Below are 13717 nucleotides of genomic sequence, written 5' to 3' on the forward strand. Positions count from 1 at the left end.
CTTGCAGTTTTAAAGTAAGAAAACTAGGTTAAATTTCATTTTGATAACAATACACTCTCTCTACTACTCACTTGTTATTTGCCAGTGAATTCTCACTCTCATCAAATACCTGTTGCCACACTGTTTAGCAAGCTATTCTATTTAGCAGCTTCAGCCAGCTCTGTGCACTTTACACACAAAAATATAGCAATTGTGACTGGTTCAGCTGACATACTCCAAAACAGCAGTCTCTTATTAGCTAATGAAAATCTACTGCTAAATGTGAGATAAAGGGGGTATTGCTACCAATTGAAAATATTTGGCAAACTATTTTTCAGCACATGATACAATGACCTGAATTGGGCTGAAAAGCATTATTTAAATGCAGACAAGCAATTGCTCGCTTGAATACATTGTCACAATATATTCTCCCTCCCAAAATGATGATATTTTGTATTTAAAGGTAGACTTACCAGACTGATATATCTGATTTACTGACATCACTGATCAGCATTCTACCATCCAGTATAGTACTTCTGAAAAAGGTTAATAATATGCATTATTTTATTTAAGTTCATTTAATTTACCAGTACAGCTAATGATATGAATGAAATGGCTTTCCATTTTAATTCTAAATGCTGGGTTTTATTTAAAGCAGAATTGTGCATACAGTGTAGAAAGGGAGGACCGATAACTGATATCAGCATGAAAGAAGTGATAGGCTAATTACTTGTAAAATTAGGTTTCTATCCATTCATGTTTGATGAGTAAAGTTGTTTCTGAGTGCGCTGTGTGAAAAAACTCTACAATGGAAACAGACATCATTATTCTGTTTTTATTTAATAGAAATCTATTTTCCACTCTTGGGTTTGTAGTGATCAATTTTTAAGCTTTTCAATTAATTTTCATCAGCAGCAAAACTCAAGCAATGATCCCACCCCTCTGTCCTGTTTTGAGTTTCTCAAACTGTGACACCGTACACAAAGTATTGAATCCATTTTGTATTTGAAATACTGATACGCTTTTGATTTAAGATGACTTAAACTTGTTCTGATGAAGGGTTCACCTCTGAAACATTAACTTGACTGTGCACTTCAAAAATATTGACTGGCCTGCTGAGTGTTTCCGTCATTTTCTGTTTTAGTTTAAGCTTTAGAAATATGTTTTTGGTTTCTTGTCTAAGGAGTCCTTTGAAGGGCGCTTGTCATTTGCCTCCAACAAGGCCTATTACACTAGTCAGTACAAATACTTCTTTGATACGGTTTGCTTAACAAGAGTGATTTGGTAGAAGGAATGCTTTGGTCAACACAGGGTGTTTCCACTGAGGCTTCTTATTTTACAAAGAGTAAGGTGAGAAATTTGTAAAAGATGCAGTGTCCCATGGGCAGTTTGGTCGCAGAGTGAATGGGTGGAATTTATGCATCATTCAAAGTCAATGAGTGGAATTTTCCTTTCCATGTAAAATCAATAGACGGAATTTCCCGCTATTCATAGTCAATGGATGGAATCTACTCTTCCATTCATAGTCAATAAATAGAATATGCCTTGAAGTAGTAAGTTAGTGGAGCCTGAGCCCAAACCCATCCCTCTTTTAATGTTTACTTCCCGCCACAATGTATCTTATCTACCTCTACTATGATTCATCCTTCTATTCCCAAGGAGGGGTTATCAGGTGCATAACTATCTCTGTAGCTGACAAGAAGTTCACTTTGCTTGGATAGAACTAGTCTTGCCAGTTTTATGTTCATCCTTCCCCTTTCATGAAACACTTTTACCTCATGGTCTGACCCAATGTTGCCTAAACTGATCCAATGAGGGAAATCTGACCTCAATGCAAATTGAGATCAAGACCTGATGAGGATCATCAGAATGGGCATTTAATGTACTGCCACTATTGGAACAAGAGCACATTTCCCCAGCAACCCATTCTTCAATGTCCCCACCTTGTAAATTCACCATTTTACCTCACAGGCAGCAAGTAAATGAACCTGAAGTTGTTACGACCAGGTGAGAAATAGGTCGAGGGTTTTCATTCAGCCTTCGGCTGGTCTTACCTTAATAGGGTTTAATTTTAAACACATTGTGTTTTTAGCTCCTCCTTGGTGAACCTTGTTCACTGCTTTCCAATTATAACGCAAAGAAATCAGCACAAACAGACTTTCTTAGGTTTAAAGAAGTAAAGTTGAAAGTTACTAAACTTAAACTGAAATTCTAATTCGGTTGACACCTACAGATACATGACACCTACAGGCTAACATGCCTATGTGATACATACATGGAAATAGAGACAGAAAAGAGCAAAAGAAAAATAAAGTGGAAAGGTTTGAGGCAATATCTGAAGAGTTGTTGTTACAGTTCTTCAAGCTCACTGTAGAATCCTTGATTGTAGGTAGATCTTGCTTTTCATTGGGGCCCAGTATTCTTCTTAAACCTTGTTCACCGTAGGAGATTTTTCTCTCTTGCAGTTCATCTGTCTTCAGTGGATTCAGAGGCTTGTGAGAAAGAGGTGGGAGCAGACAGGAGAGATCTTCTCAGTCCAGGGGCAAACAGACACTCTGTTCAAACTCTCTGTGACCAGTTCAAAGGAAAACCCTGGAACAGCCAGGTAGTCATGTGACCAGCTGGTCTAACCAGTCCTGGCCCTTGTGGATTGTATCCTCCTTAGCAGGCCCTGGAATGCACTTCCTCATCTTCAATGTCTGTTAGTATGTAAATATTTTTTTCCAACCACAGCTGATCTGTTTAACAAGTCATTTCCTCGCTCCAACAACAGTTAAAAATCAATGTTCATGACAAAATTGATGTGCCTCATTCTTGGCAGGTGGGGGCCTAACATGAAAAAGTGCAGTTACCAGACAATAGCTATGTCATGTAGGCCCCCACCTGCCAAGAATGAGGCACATTAATTTTGCCACATGAACATTAAATTTCAATTTTTTGCTGGAAAGAAGAGAAGGCCTGTGACAAGGGGTTGCCAGGCCCCTGGCTGAAAAGACATTTTTGCATATTAACAGACAGTGCTTGGAAGAAAGGAGCTAGCCCCTGCTCCAATACAATCCACAAACAGACGTGGTCAAACCCGTTAGTCACATGACTAACCTGCCTGGCAGTCTGGATTTGTTTCTGAATTGTACAGTTTGAACTGAGAGTCAGCAGAAAGCAGAATGCTCCTGGACTGAAGAAGACCTCCTGTCTCCTGTTTGCCTGCTCCCATCTCTTTCTCACAAGCCTCTAAATCCACTGAAGACACATGAACCTCAAGACAGAAAAGTCTCCTACAGCAAACACAGTTTAGGAAGAATACTGGGCCCCAATGAGAAGCAAGAACTACCTACAATCAAGGACTCTACAGTGAGCTCAAAGAACTGTAACAACAACTCTTGAGATATTGCCTCAAACCTTTCCACTTTATTTTTCTTCTGTTTTTTCTGTCTCTATTTGCACGTGTGTATCGCGTCTGCATGCTAATGTGGGCGTGGCATGTATCCGTAGGCATTAACCGAATTAGAGTTTAAGTTTAATAATTTTCAACTTTTTTTCTTTAAACCTAAGAAAGCCTGTTTGTCCTGGTTTCTTAGCCTTATAATTGGAATGCGGTGAACAAGGATTCACCAAGGGGGAGCTAAAAACACAGTGTGCTTAAAATTAAACCCTGTTACAGCAAAATCAGGTGAAGGCTGAAAGGGAACTCTCGATCTCTTTCTCACCTGGTCGTAATATGCTAACACGATTAAAGCAATTGTAACTTTTAAAGCATATTTCCAATATTCAATGAAAATCAACAATGAAGCAAAAGTAACACATTCTATTTAAGGAAGGTCCAAGGAAGGGAAAGTCATTGCAGCAAAATTATAAATGGATTGACAAAGATTTTTTCTGGTCAACAGTTTTAATTAAATTATAAATGTATCATAAATGTTTTATATTTTTAATTTATAATTTTACCAAAAAAGCTAACCAGAATAAATCAGTGTGGTTACATTTATAATTTTTTCTATGACCTTTTTAATATAAGAATCATAGAAAAGAAACATTCAACATTGTTCCTCTCCTGAAGGCAATGACTCTAGTTGGATTATCACTCAAGCGGCAATGGCAGTCTGTCCCAAACATCCATTTTCACTTCATTTTACAGTTTCAGGTTTTTTTCCACAGACACTTTGTTCAATATCCAAGCTCTAGTTTCCATTAATATATCTTACAATCTGAAAACTGTATCTTTGCATCCATCCCTACAGAGTGCATGGTCATGTAGATTAGAAATTGCCCCAATTGCATGACTTGTATTCTGGAATCTATGTATGATTCCCACAATGTCTGCAGTCTAATTGGTTAAAAGCAAGTACACACAGACCAGAGACTTGACAGACTAAAAATATAATTATATAATCAATTGTATTTATGTTGGTAGACAAATTGAAGGTGGGTAAGGTTAAGGAAAAAAGATGAGAAGATGTATGTGCAGAATTGAATAGTGGGGTTCTGGGTCGAACACAGGAGACCAGCGCAGAAGGCATTGGAAAATTTAAAGTGACAAAAATAGGTGGGGTCTTGGCAGCATTTAGCAACGAGTTAAAGATGGTTGATATTTCAGTGGTAAAAGTAGACATGTTTGATGATGAACGAGATGTCAGACACGAAGCTTAGTTCAGAGACAAGTAGGACACCAAGGTTGTGTGTTATTGGGCTGATTGTTAGCAGGCATCCAGCATGGAGGATGGGATTGAGACCAAACAGATGGTTTTGATCTTACCAGTGCTGAGCTGCAAGAGATTCGGCCTCATACATGCCTTGAAAGCACACAGAAAATACAATATATTAGGCAAATATTTGAATACAAGACAACCAGGATATATAACATGCAGTTCATTTAAGGTCTCACCAACCCTTCTTAAGCAGTTAAACTAGTTTCTTAGCATTACTTTAGAAAATGTCCAGAGGACTAGCACAGTGAATATTAAGTCTATTCCGCTCATGTTTTTTGGGATATTCTGCGATCATGAAAGGTGTCACATAAATGCAATTTTTTTCCCTTCCATCCCTTCAACAAAGATCAACAAAGAACAGTACAGCACAGGAACAGGCCATTCGGCCCTCCAAGCCTGCGCCGATCTTGATGCCTGCCTAAATTAAAATCTTCTGCACTTCCAGGGACCGATCCCTCTATTCCCATCCTATTCATGTATTTGTCAAGATGCCTCTTAAACGTCGCTATCGTACCTGCTTCCACCACCTCCCCCGGCAGCAAGTTCCAGGCACTCACCACCCTCTGTGTAAAGAACTTGCCTCCCACCTCCCCTCTAAACTTTGCCCCTCTCACCTTAAACCTATGTCCCCTAGTAACTGACTCTTCCAACCTGGGAAAAAGCTTCTGACTATCCACTCTGTCCACGCCGCTCATAACTTTGTAAATCTCTTTCATGTCGCCCCTCCACCTCCGTCGTTCCAGTGAAAACAATCCGAATTTATCCAACCTCTCCTCATAGCTAATGCCCTCCAGACCAGGCAACATCCTGGTAAATCTCTTCTGTACCCTCTCCAAAGCCTCCACGTCCTTCTGGTAGTGTGGCGACCAGAATTGCACGCAATATTCTAAGTGTGGCCTAACTAAGGTTCTGTACAGCTGCAGCATGATTTGCCAATTTTTATACTCTATGCCCCAACCGATGAAGGCAAGCATGCCATATGCCTTCTTGACTACCTTATCCACCTGCGTTGCCACTTTCAGTGACCTGTGGACCTGTATGCCCAGATCTCTCTGCCTGTCAATACTCCTAAGGGTTCTGCCATTTATTGTATACTTCCCACCTGCATTAGACCTCCCAAAATGCATTACCTCACATTTGTCCGGATTAAACTCCATATGCCATTTCTCCGCCCAAGTCTCCAACCGATCTAAATCCTGCTGTATCCTCTGACAATCCTCATCACTATCCGCAACTCCACCAACCTTTGTGTCATCCGCAAACTTACTAATCATCCCAGCTACATTTTCCTCCAAATCATTTATATATACTACAAACAGCAAAGGTCCCAGCACAGATCCCTGCGGAACACCACTAGTCACATCCCTCTATTCAGAAAAGCACCCTTCCACTGCTACCCTCTGTCTTCTATGACTGAGCCAGTTCTGTATCCATCTTGCCAGCTCACCTCTGATCCCGTGTGACTTCACCTTTTGTACCAGTCTGCCATGAGGGACCTTGTCAAAGGCTTTATTGAAGTCCTTATAGATAACATCCACTGCCCTTCCTTCATCAATCATCTTTGTCACTTCCTCAAAAAACTCAGTCAAATTAGTGAGACACGACCTCCCCTTCACAAAATCATGTTGCCTCTCGCTAATAAGTTTGTTTGTTTCCAAGTGGAAGTAAATCCTGTCCCGAAGAATCCTCTCTAATAATTTCCCTACCACTGACGTAAGGCTCACTGGCCTATAATTTCCTGGATTATCCTTGCTACCCTTCTTAAACAAAGGAACAACATTGGCTATTCTCCAGTCCTCTGGGACCTCACCTGTAGCCAATGAGGATGCAAAGATTTCTGTCAAGGCCCCAGCAATTTCTTCCCTTGCCTCCCTCAGTATTCTGGTGTAGATTCATCAGGCCCTGCGGAGTTATCTACCTTAACGCTTTGCAAGACACCCAACACCTCCTCCTTTTTGATAATGAGATGACTGAGACTATCTACACTCCCTTCCCTAGGGTCATCATCCACCAAGTCCTTCTCTTTGGTGAATACTGATGCAAAGTATTCATTTAGTACCTCGCCCATTTCCTCTGGCTCCACACATAGATTCCCTCCTCTGTCCTTGAGTGGGCCAACCCTTTCTCTGGTTACCCTCTTGCTCTTTATATATGTATAAAAAGCCTTGGGGTTCTCCTTAATCCTGTTTGCCAATGACTTTTCATGACCCCTTTTCGCCCTCCTTACTCCTTGCTTAAGTTCCTTCCTACTGTCTTTATATTCCTCAAGGGCTTCGTCTGTTCCTAGCCTTCCAGCCCTTACGAATGCTTCCTTTTCCTTTTTGACTAGGCTCACAATGTCCCTCGTTATCCAAGGTTCCCGAAAATTGCCAAACTTATCCTTCTTCCTCACAGGAACATGCTGGTCCTGAATTCTAATCAACTGACGTTTGAAAGACTCCCACATGTCAGATGTTGATTTACCCTCAAACAGCCGCCCCCAATCTAAATTCTTCAGTTCCTGCCTAATATTGTTATAATTAACCTTCCCCCAATTTAGCACCTTCACCCGAGGACTACTCTTATCCTATCCACAAGTACCTTAAAACTTATGGAATTATGGTCACTGTTCCCGAAATGCTCCCCTACTGAAACTTTGACCACCTCGCCGGGCTCATTCTCCAATACCAGGTCCAGTACGGCCCCATCCCTAGTTGGACTATCTACATATTGTTTCAAGAAGCCCTCCTGGATGCTCCTTACAAATTCTGCCCCATCCAAGCCCCAGCATGAAGTGAGTCCCAGTCAATATAGGGGAAGTTACTTTGATTAACATTCTATCAGCTAATGTTTCATTGGGATACATACACAAAACATTCTTGAAGCTCTTTACCCTGGACATCATTTAGAAAACAGCAGATAGCTCCTTGAAGAAGGAAAGTATGCTTTCCAAATGAAAATGCAATAGAATAACATTTTATAACTTTAGGAAAAATCCATGTTAGAGCATAAGAACATGAAAAATAGGAACAGGAGTAGACCATGTGGCCCCTCCAGCCTGCTTCGCCATTCAATAAATCATGGCTGATCTTCTACCTCAACTCCATTTTCCCACCCACTCCCTATATCCCTTGGTTCCCTGAGAGACTAAAAATCTGTCTATTTCAGCCTTGATGATGCAGCATCCACAACCATCTGGGGTAGAGAATTCCAAATATTCACAACCCTTTGTGTGAAGACATTTCTCCTCATCTCAGTCCTAAATGATTGGCCCCTTATCTAAAGACTGTGCCCCCATGTTCTAGATTCCCCAGCCAGGAGGAACAACCTCTCAGTGTCTACCCTGTCAAGGCCCTTCAGAATCTTGCATGTTTCAATGAGATCACTGCTCATTCTTCTAAACTCCAAACAGTACAGGCCCAATTTACTTTGTCTCTCATCTTAGGACAACCCTCTAATCCCAGGAACTAATCGACTGAACCTTTGCTGTACCACCTCCAAGGCAAGTTCATCCTTCCTTAGATATGGAGACCAAAACTGCATAGAGTACTCCAGGTGTGGTCTCACCAAAGCCCTTTACAATTGTAGCATGACTTCCTTATTCTTGTACTCCAATCCCCTTGCAATAAAGGCCAGCATGCCATTTGACTTCCTAATTCCTTTCTGTACCTGCATGCTAACTTGTGTTCCTCGTACAAGCACACCCAAGTCATTCTGAACATAACAATTTAGAAGTTACTTGCCTTTTTTTTAAAATCCTCTTTTCTATTCTTACTAACAAGTTGAATAACCTCACACTTCCCCACATTATACTCCATATTCCATCCTGTTGCCCACTCACTTATCCTGCCTATATCTCTCTGCAGCCTCTTTGTGTCTTCCTCACAGGTTACATTCCTACCTAGCTTTGTATCGTCAGCAAGATTAGATACATTGCTCTTGGTCTCTTCATCTAAGTTATTAATATAAATAGCTGAGGCCCCAGCACTAATCCTTGCGGCACTCCACAAATTACAGCCTGCCAACTTTAATTGCCCCATTTATCCCTACTCTGTGCTTCCAGTCCATTAACCAATCCTTTAATACATTACCCCCAACTCCAGTAGCCCTTATCTTGTGTATTAGCTTTTTGTGCAACACCTTATCGAAACCCTTTTGGAAATCCTATACTACATCTACTGGTTCCCCTTTATTTACCTGACTTGTTACATCCTTCAAAAACGCTAATAAATTGGTCAAACACGATTTCCCTTTTGTCGAACCATGTTGACTTTGTCTGATCATACTATGATTTTCTAAGTGCATTGTTAAGAGTTCCTTAATAATAGATTCCAGCATTTTCCCAAAGACTGATGTCAGGCTAACTGGCCTGTAGTTCCCTGTTTTCTCTCTCCCTCCTTTGTTGAATAACAGTGTTACATTTGCTAACCTCTAATATGCTGGGACCATTCTAGAATCTAGGAAATTTTGGAAAATAATAACCAGCACATCTACTATCTCTGCAGCTACCTCTTTTAGAAACCTAAGATGTAGGTGATCAGGTCCTGGGGATTTGTCTGCTTTTAGTGCCTTAACTTTCTCCAATACTTTTTCTCTGATGATGTTAATTACCTTAAGTTCTTCACTCTTATTAGTACGTTGGTTGCCCTTTATTTCTGGTATGTAATTTGTATCTTCTACTGTGAAGACAGACACAAAATATTTGTGTTCAATGTCTCTGCCATTTCCTCAGTCCCATGATAATTTCTCCTGTCTCTGTCTCTAAGGGACCAACATTTACTTTCGCTACTTTCCTCCATTTTATATATACTTGTAAAAGTTCTTACAATCTGTTCTTATATTCCTGGCTAGTTTAATCTCATATTCTATTTTTCCCTTTTTAATCATTTTTTTGGTTCCCCTTTGTTGGTTTCTAAAACAATTCCAATCCTCAGACTTACTATTATTTTTGCCATATTATAAGCCTCTTCTTTCCTTATCCTTAACTTCCCTAGTAAGCCAAGGGTGGATTTTCCTTGTTGATTTTTTGTTTTACAATGGAATGTATTTTTGTTGAACATTTTGCATTGTTTCTTTAAATGTTTCCCATTGTTTATTTACTGCTATACCTTTCAGTCTATTTGCCCAATCAACCTCAGCCAGCTCTCTCCTCATACCTATGTCATTAATTTTGTTTAATTTTAAGATTCTTGTTTGGGACTGGAGTATGTCGCTTTCAAACTTAATATGGAGTTCAATTGTATTATGTTAAGAATTGTTAATTGTATCAAAGTTAGCTCATTTTAATACAAAAGCACAACAAAACCAGATCTGTGCCTAATTTTACACAGTGATGAAATTCATACAAGCACCTCCTGATTGTGAATTGAATGGTTGAGACCAAAGTACTGAGACCCAGTCCTCAAAATACAGCACCTAACTAATCCAAAGCACAGGAAAAATAGTCAACGTGACTCCTTTGAAACAAATCTTTATTTTTAAAGTCACTTCGGAAGAAAGCTACTATATACCATGCAGCATAAAGTTTACATTTGTGAGCCTACTTGTGGCGGTCAATTGGCTTTTCAATCATGGAGAGCTTCATATCTGATGGCAATTCCATTCTCACTCAACATTCACACATGCACACTTTTCAGCAAGACAGCCAAGAGTCAGAAACATGCCTGATTTCATCCTCCACAGCTCAGGATTGCTGAGGCACAATGTCGCATCCCAGTGCCACTCCAGCTGTGGTTACTTAACTCACATCTGGGGCCTTCCTAGTCTGTGTGGCTCAGTCACTTTGAGGAGCCTAATATTTAGCATGTGTAAACACAATCAAAACAATGCAGCTTTAATGTTTCACTCTGCTGCAAACACTGCCTGTATTTATTTTGATTATTTCCTCAAGTCAGCATTACCATTGTGTTCATCATATTTGAGTGCTATTCCAATGCTTGATAAATTACTACATGTAACACACAAGAATTAAAAGTTGTTTTCTATACCTGATATTTCAGTTTCAATCTTAAGATTGCTTATTTAATTGGACTGAAATAATATCAGTGGCATTTTTTTTTCCATGGGCTCTGGTCTGGATACTCCATTATAATTTAAACTATTACTGATCCAATGCGAAATTTCGTGCATGCTATCCAAGTTACAATTCAAAGTTTAAATCGTGCGTTTAAGGGGAACACATGCAAACCTTACATGATTCAATCATAGTTTAAAAAAAGAATTTTGAAGAGTCAACAGTGTACTATTTAGAAGTGCAATGCAAGGCAATAAAATGCTGATTTATTGGTCTTCAATTGGAGTAAATCATTACAATTACAACTTTAAAAATAATTAAATTACAATAAAATGGACATAGCATATTTTTGATTCAGGCCAGACTCCAAACACTTTCATCAGAGATACGTTGTTTACACACTTGTCGCGTGCAGCCGAACAAATACATTATTTTAATTCAGCCAAATTGACAACTTCCAGGTCAAGCCCATACTGAAACGATTTGTTTTGTAAAACGCACTCTGTATTTGTCAAGTCACCTACTTAATTTGTGCCACCTCATATAGAAAACAAGAACTGTGCACATGCTCTTAAATGCGAGAGAAAACTGAAATGAAGAAACATTCAGTTGGGCTATCATTCAGGTTGCATTTTAAAGAGAATTCCATGATAACATTGTTCCAGTTTTCTTCTAAATATAGGAATATATTTACTGCTATTTTATTTGGTCTGACAACAAACTTCAAGCAGGCCCCTCTATTCTATTAGTCCACGTTACTGAATTTATAACCTAATTTGTCTGCCACGCAGCTTCATACTGCTTTTGCCAAAGGGACAAGGGGACCTCTTCATTTATATATAGTCCAGATGTTTTATCTACAAACGAAGCAGCTTTCAGGGACAAACAAGACAACAAGGGGGTGGAAGGTTATCGGGGGTAGGTGGAAATGTGGAGCAATCAGTTCAGCCATGAACTTATTGAATGGCGGAGCAGACTCGAAGGGCTGAGTGACCTCCTCCCGCCCCTAATTCGTATGTTCGTAACTTTGCTGTTCCGAAGTCATTCCCTGTCAGTGGGCGAACCGTCAGACCTCTTTAAAAGCAAATCGTTCCGCATTTGGCTTACTCCAATTTTTTAACAGATGTTAAACTTATTAATGCAGTTTGGAATTCTGGGGTCTTTGCAAGTTTCGCTCTAAGTCCCAGTCTCCTGGGAGGTCTGTCAAATAACTAACTTGGTAAAGCTACTATTTGTATGTTTTTATTAGGGGCTGAATATATTCTCAGTACTGTAATCTTTTATCGCGGACTTTTAAACAGTTACACAACTAAGTTTATTTAAGCCCATTATTACTGTAATAGGAAAGTGACATTTTGCACTTCAGATGATGAATCACCGTCTTATCAAATTTAGCCAAATCAATCAATTGTTCAATTTTGCATTGAAACACAATGAGAAATGAACGACTCAGCACCAACCAAACACTAAAACTTTCAGTTTCGGTCATTTATGTTGATAATATATTAGCCTATTCATTTTATTTTGCTATAATAACCCAGTAAAATCCAGTGTGCCCATTGATCTGCAGACATCGTAAATGCTTTAAAGCCTCTTCCAGGTAATGTACAAGACTATTAATTTCTATGCGTCACTGTTTCAAAAAGAGGAATAAGAAGTTCTAGAACTTACGTGAAAATGGTGGGAAATCATGTGAGCAAAACCACTTACACACTGGCATTAGGAGTGTTTATTCCAGACTGATCGATAAGACATTGAACATCCCAGAACAAAATGAAGCTGTCTTCATAAACCTTGTTTTCAAACACTCAGTGACGTACCGTGTGGTCAAAATCTAAGTCAAACAAAATATAGGGATATCCTAGTCCTAGCCCAGTGAGAATCATATTAAAACAAACAATGCCTGCTGTCCCCATATATGTTGACTTTTCTCTTACAAATGATTCTTTTAGTTATCCCAATCTATTCATTAAAGCTATTGCATTCCGGTCTAATTCTCACGCCTAAAATAAATTATTGGCAACATTTGTGTTGATCAACTTTTGAGGAGCGTGAGGGATTAAACCGGTGAATATTTATTTCCTATTCGACCAAACTTTTCACGTGAAAAGTGAGCTGGCTGAGACCGTATACGTTACCAATACACTTTCAATCTCGTTTTAAGGAGTCTGTGAGGTCCACTTTCTCTCATTACTGCAGACTTCGCACTGTGTTTTGAGTTCTGCATTGAGATCATGTTCAAATGGCGCTGAGTAAGGAGGTGACTCATTGCAGAGGTGGGAAATGAAATTAAGAGGGGATGCATTCGGTGTTTTGCCGTTTAAAAATGTGCGTGGGAGAGCTCAGAATCCGGCCACTTTCAAATCAATGATCAACTCAGTGAGCAGTCAAGGCCTACTCATCACTGAGATAGCTCAATGAGCTCAGCCTATGCGGAGCGTAATATCATTACATCCCCAGCGCAGCACTGTATCCATCAGCAGCAACTTGCTACCGCCAGAAAAAGCGCGGGGACTGCACCAAGCGGACACAATGAGGGGGCACGGGGAGTTTAATTCGGTTAGTTCGTTAGATAGCTCAGTGGGAGATCTGGAGCCGTACTTCTCTTATTGATAGTAATATAGATGGAAACATTGATGAAAATAAGTTGTGGCGTTTAGAAACAGAGCGATGTAGCTGTTTAAACACATTTTACGAATTGCTGGAGCATTGCTTGATAATAAAGTAGCGAGCTTGTGGAGTATATACTATAGAGATTGCTCAATTATTGAGCCTTGTCCATTATTAACTATTTCTTTCTCAATCGGACTTTGGCAATGATAAGGTGCTGTTGAGAACTTCGTGCTGAAGATCCCCATTAGCACCAGCTGATCGTTTACTCACGAGCAAGTGTAACTTTGACTGAGCGTATGCAGTCATCTCCGTTATACTGGAGAGAAATACATCTAAACAAAACATGACCCACTGAGTTGAGAATTCTTTGTAAACCATTTCATTTATAAAAGGGCACCGAAGTGAAATTAATCACAATCTTGTTGCT

This window comes from Heterodontus francisci, chromosome 32, assembly GCF_036365525.1.
Source record: "Heterodontus francisci isolate sHetFra1 chromosome 32, sHetFra1.hap1, whole genome shotgun sequence".
Lineage (NCBI taxonomy): Eukaryota > Metazoa > Chordata > Chondrichthyes > Heterodontiformes > Heterodontidae > Heterodontus > Heterodontus francisci.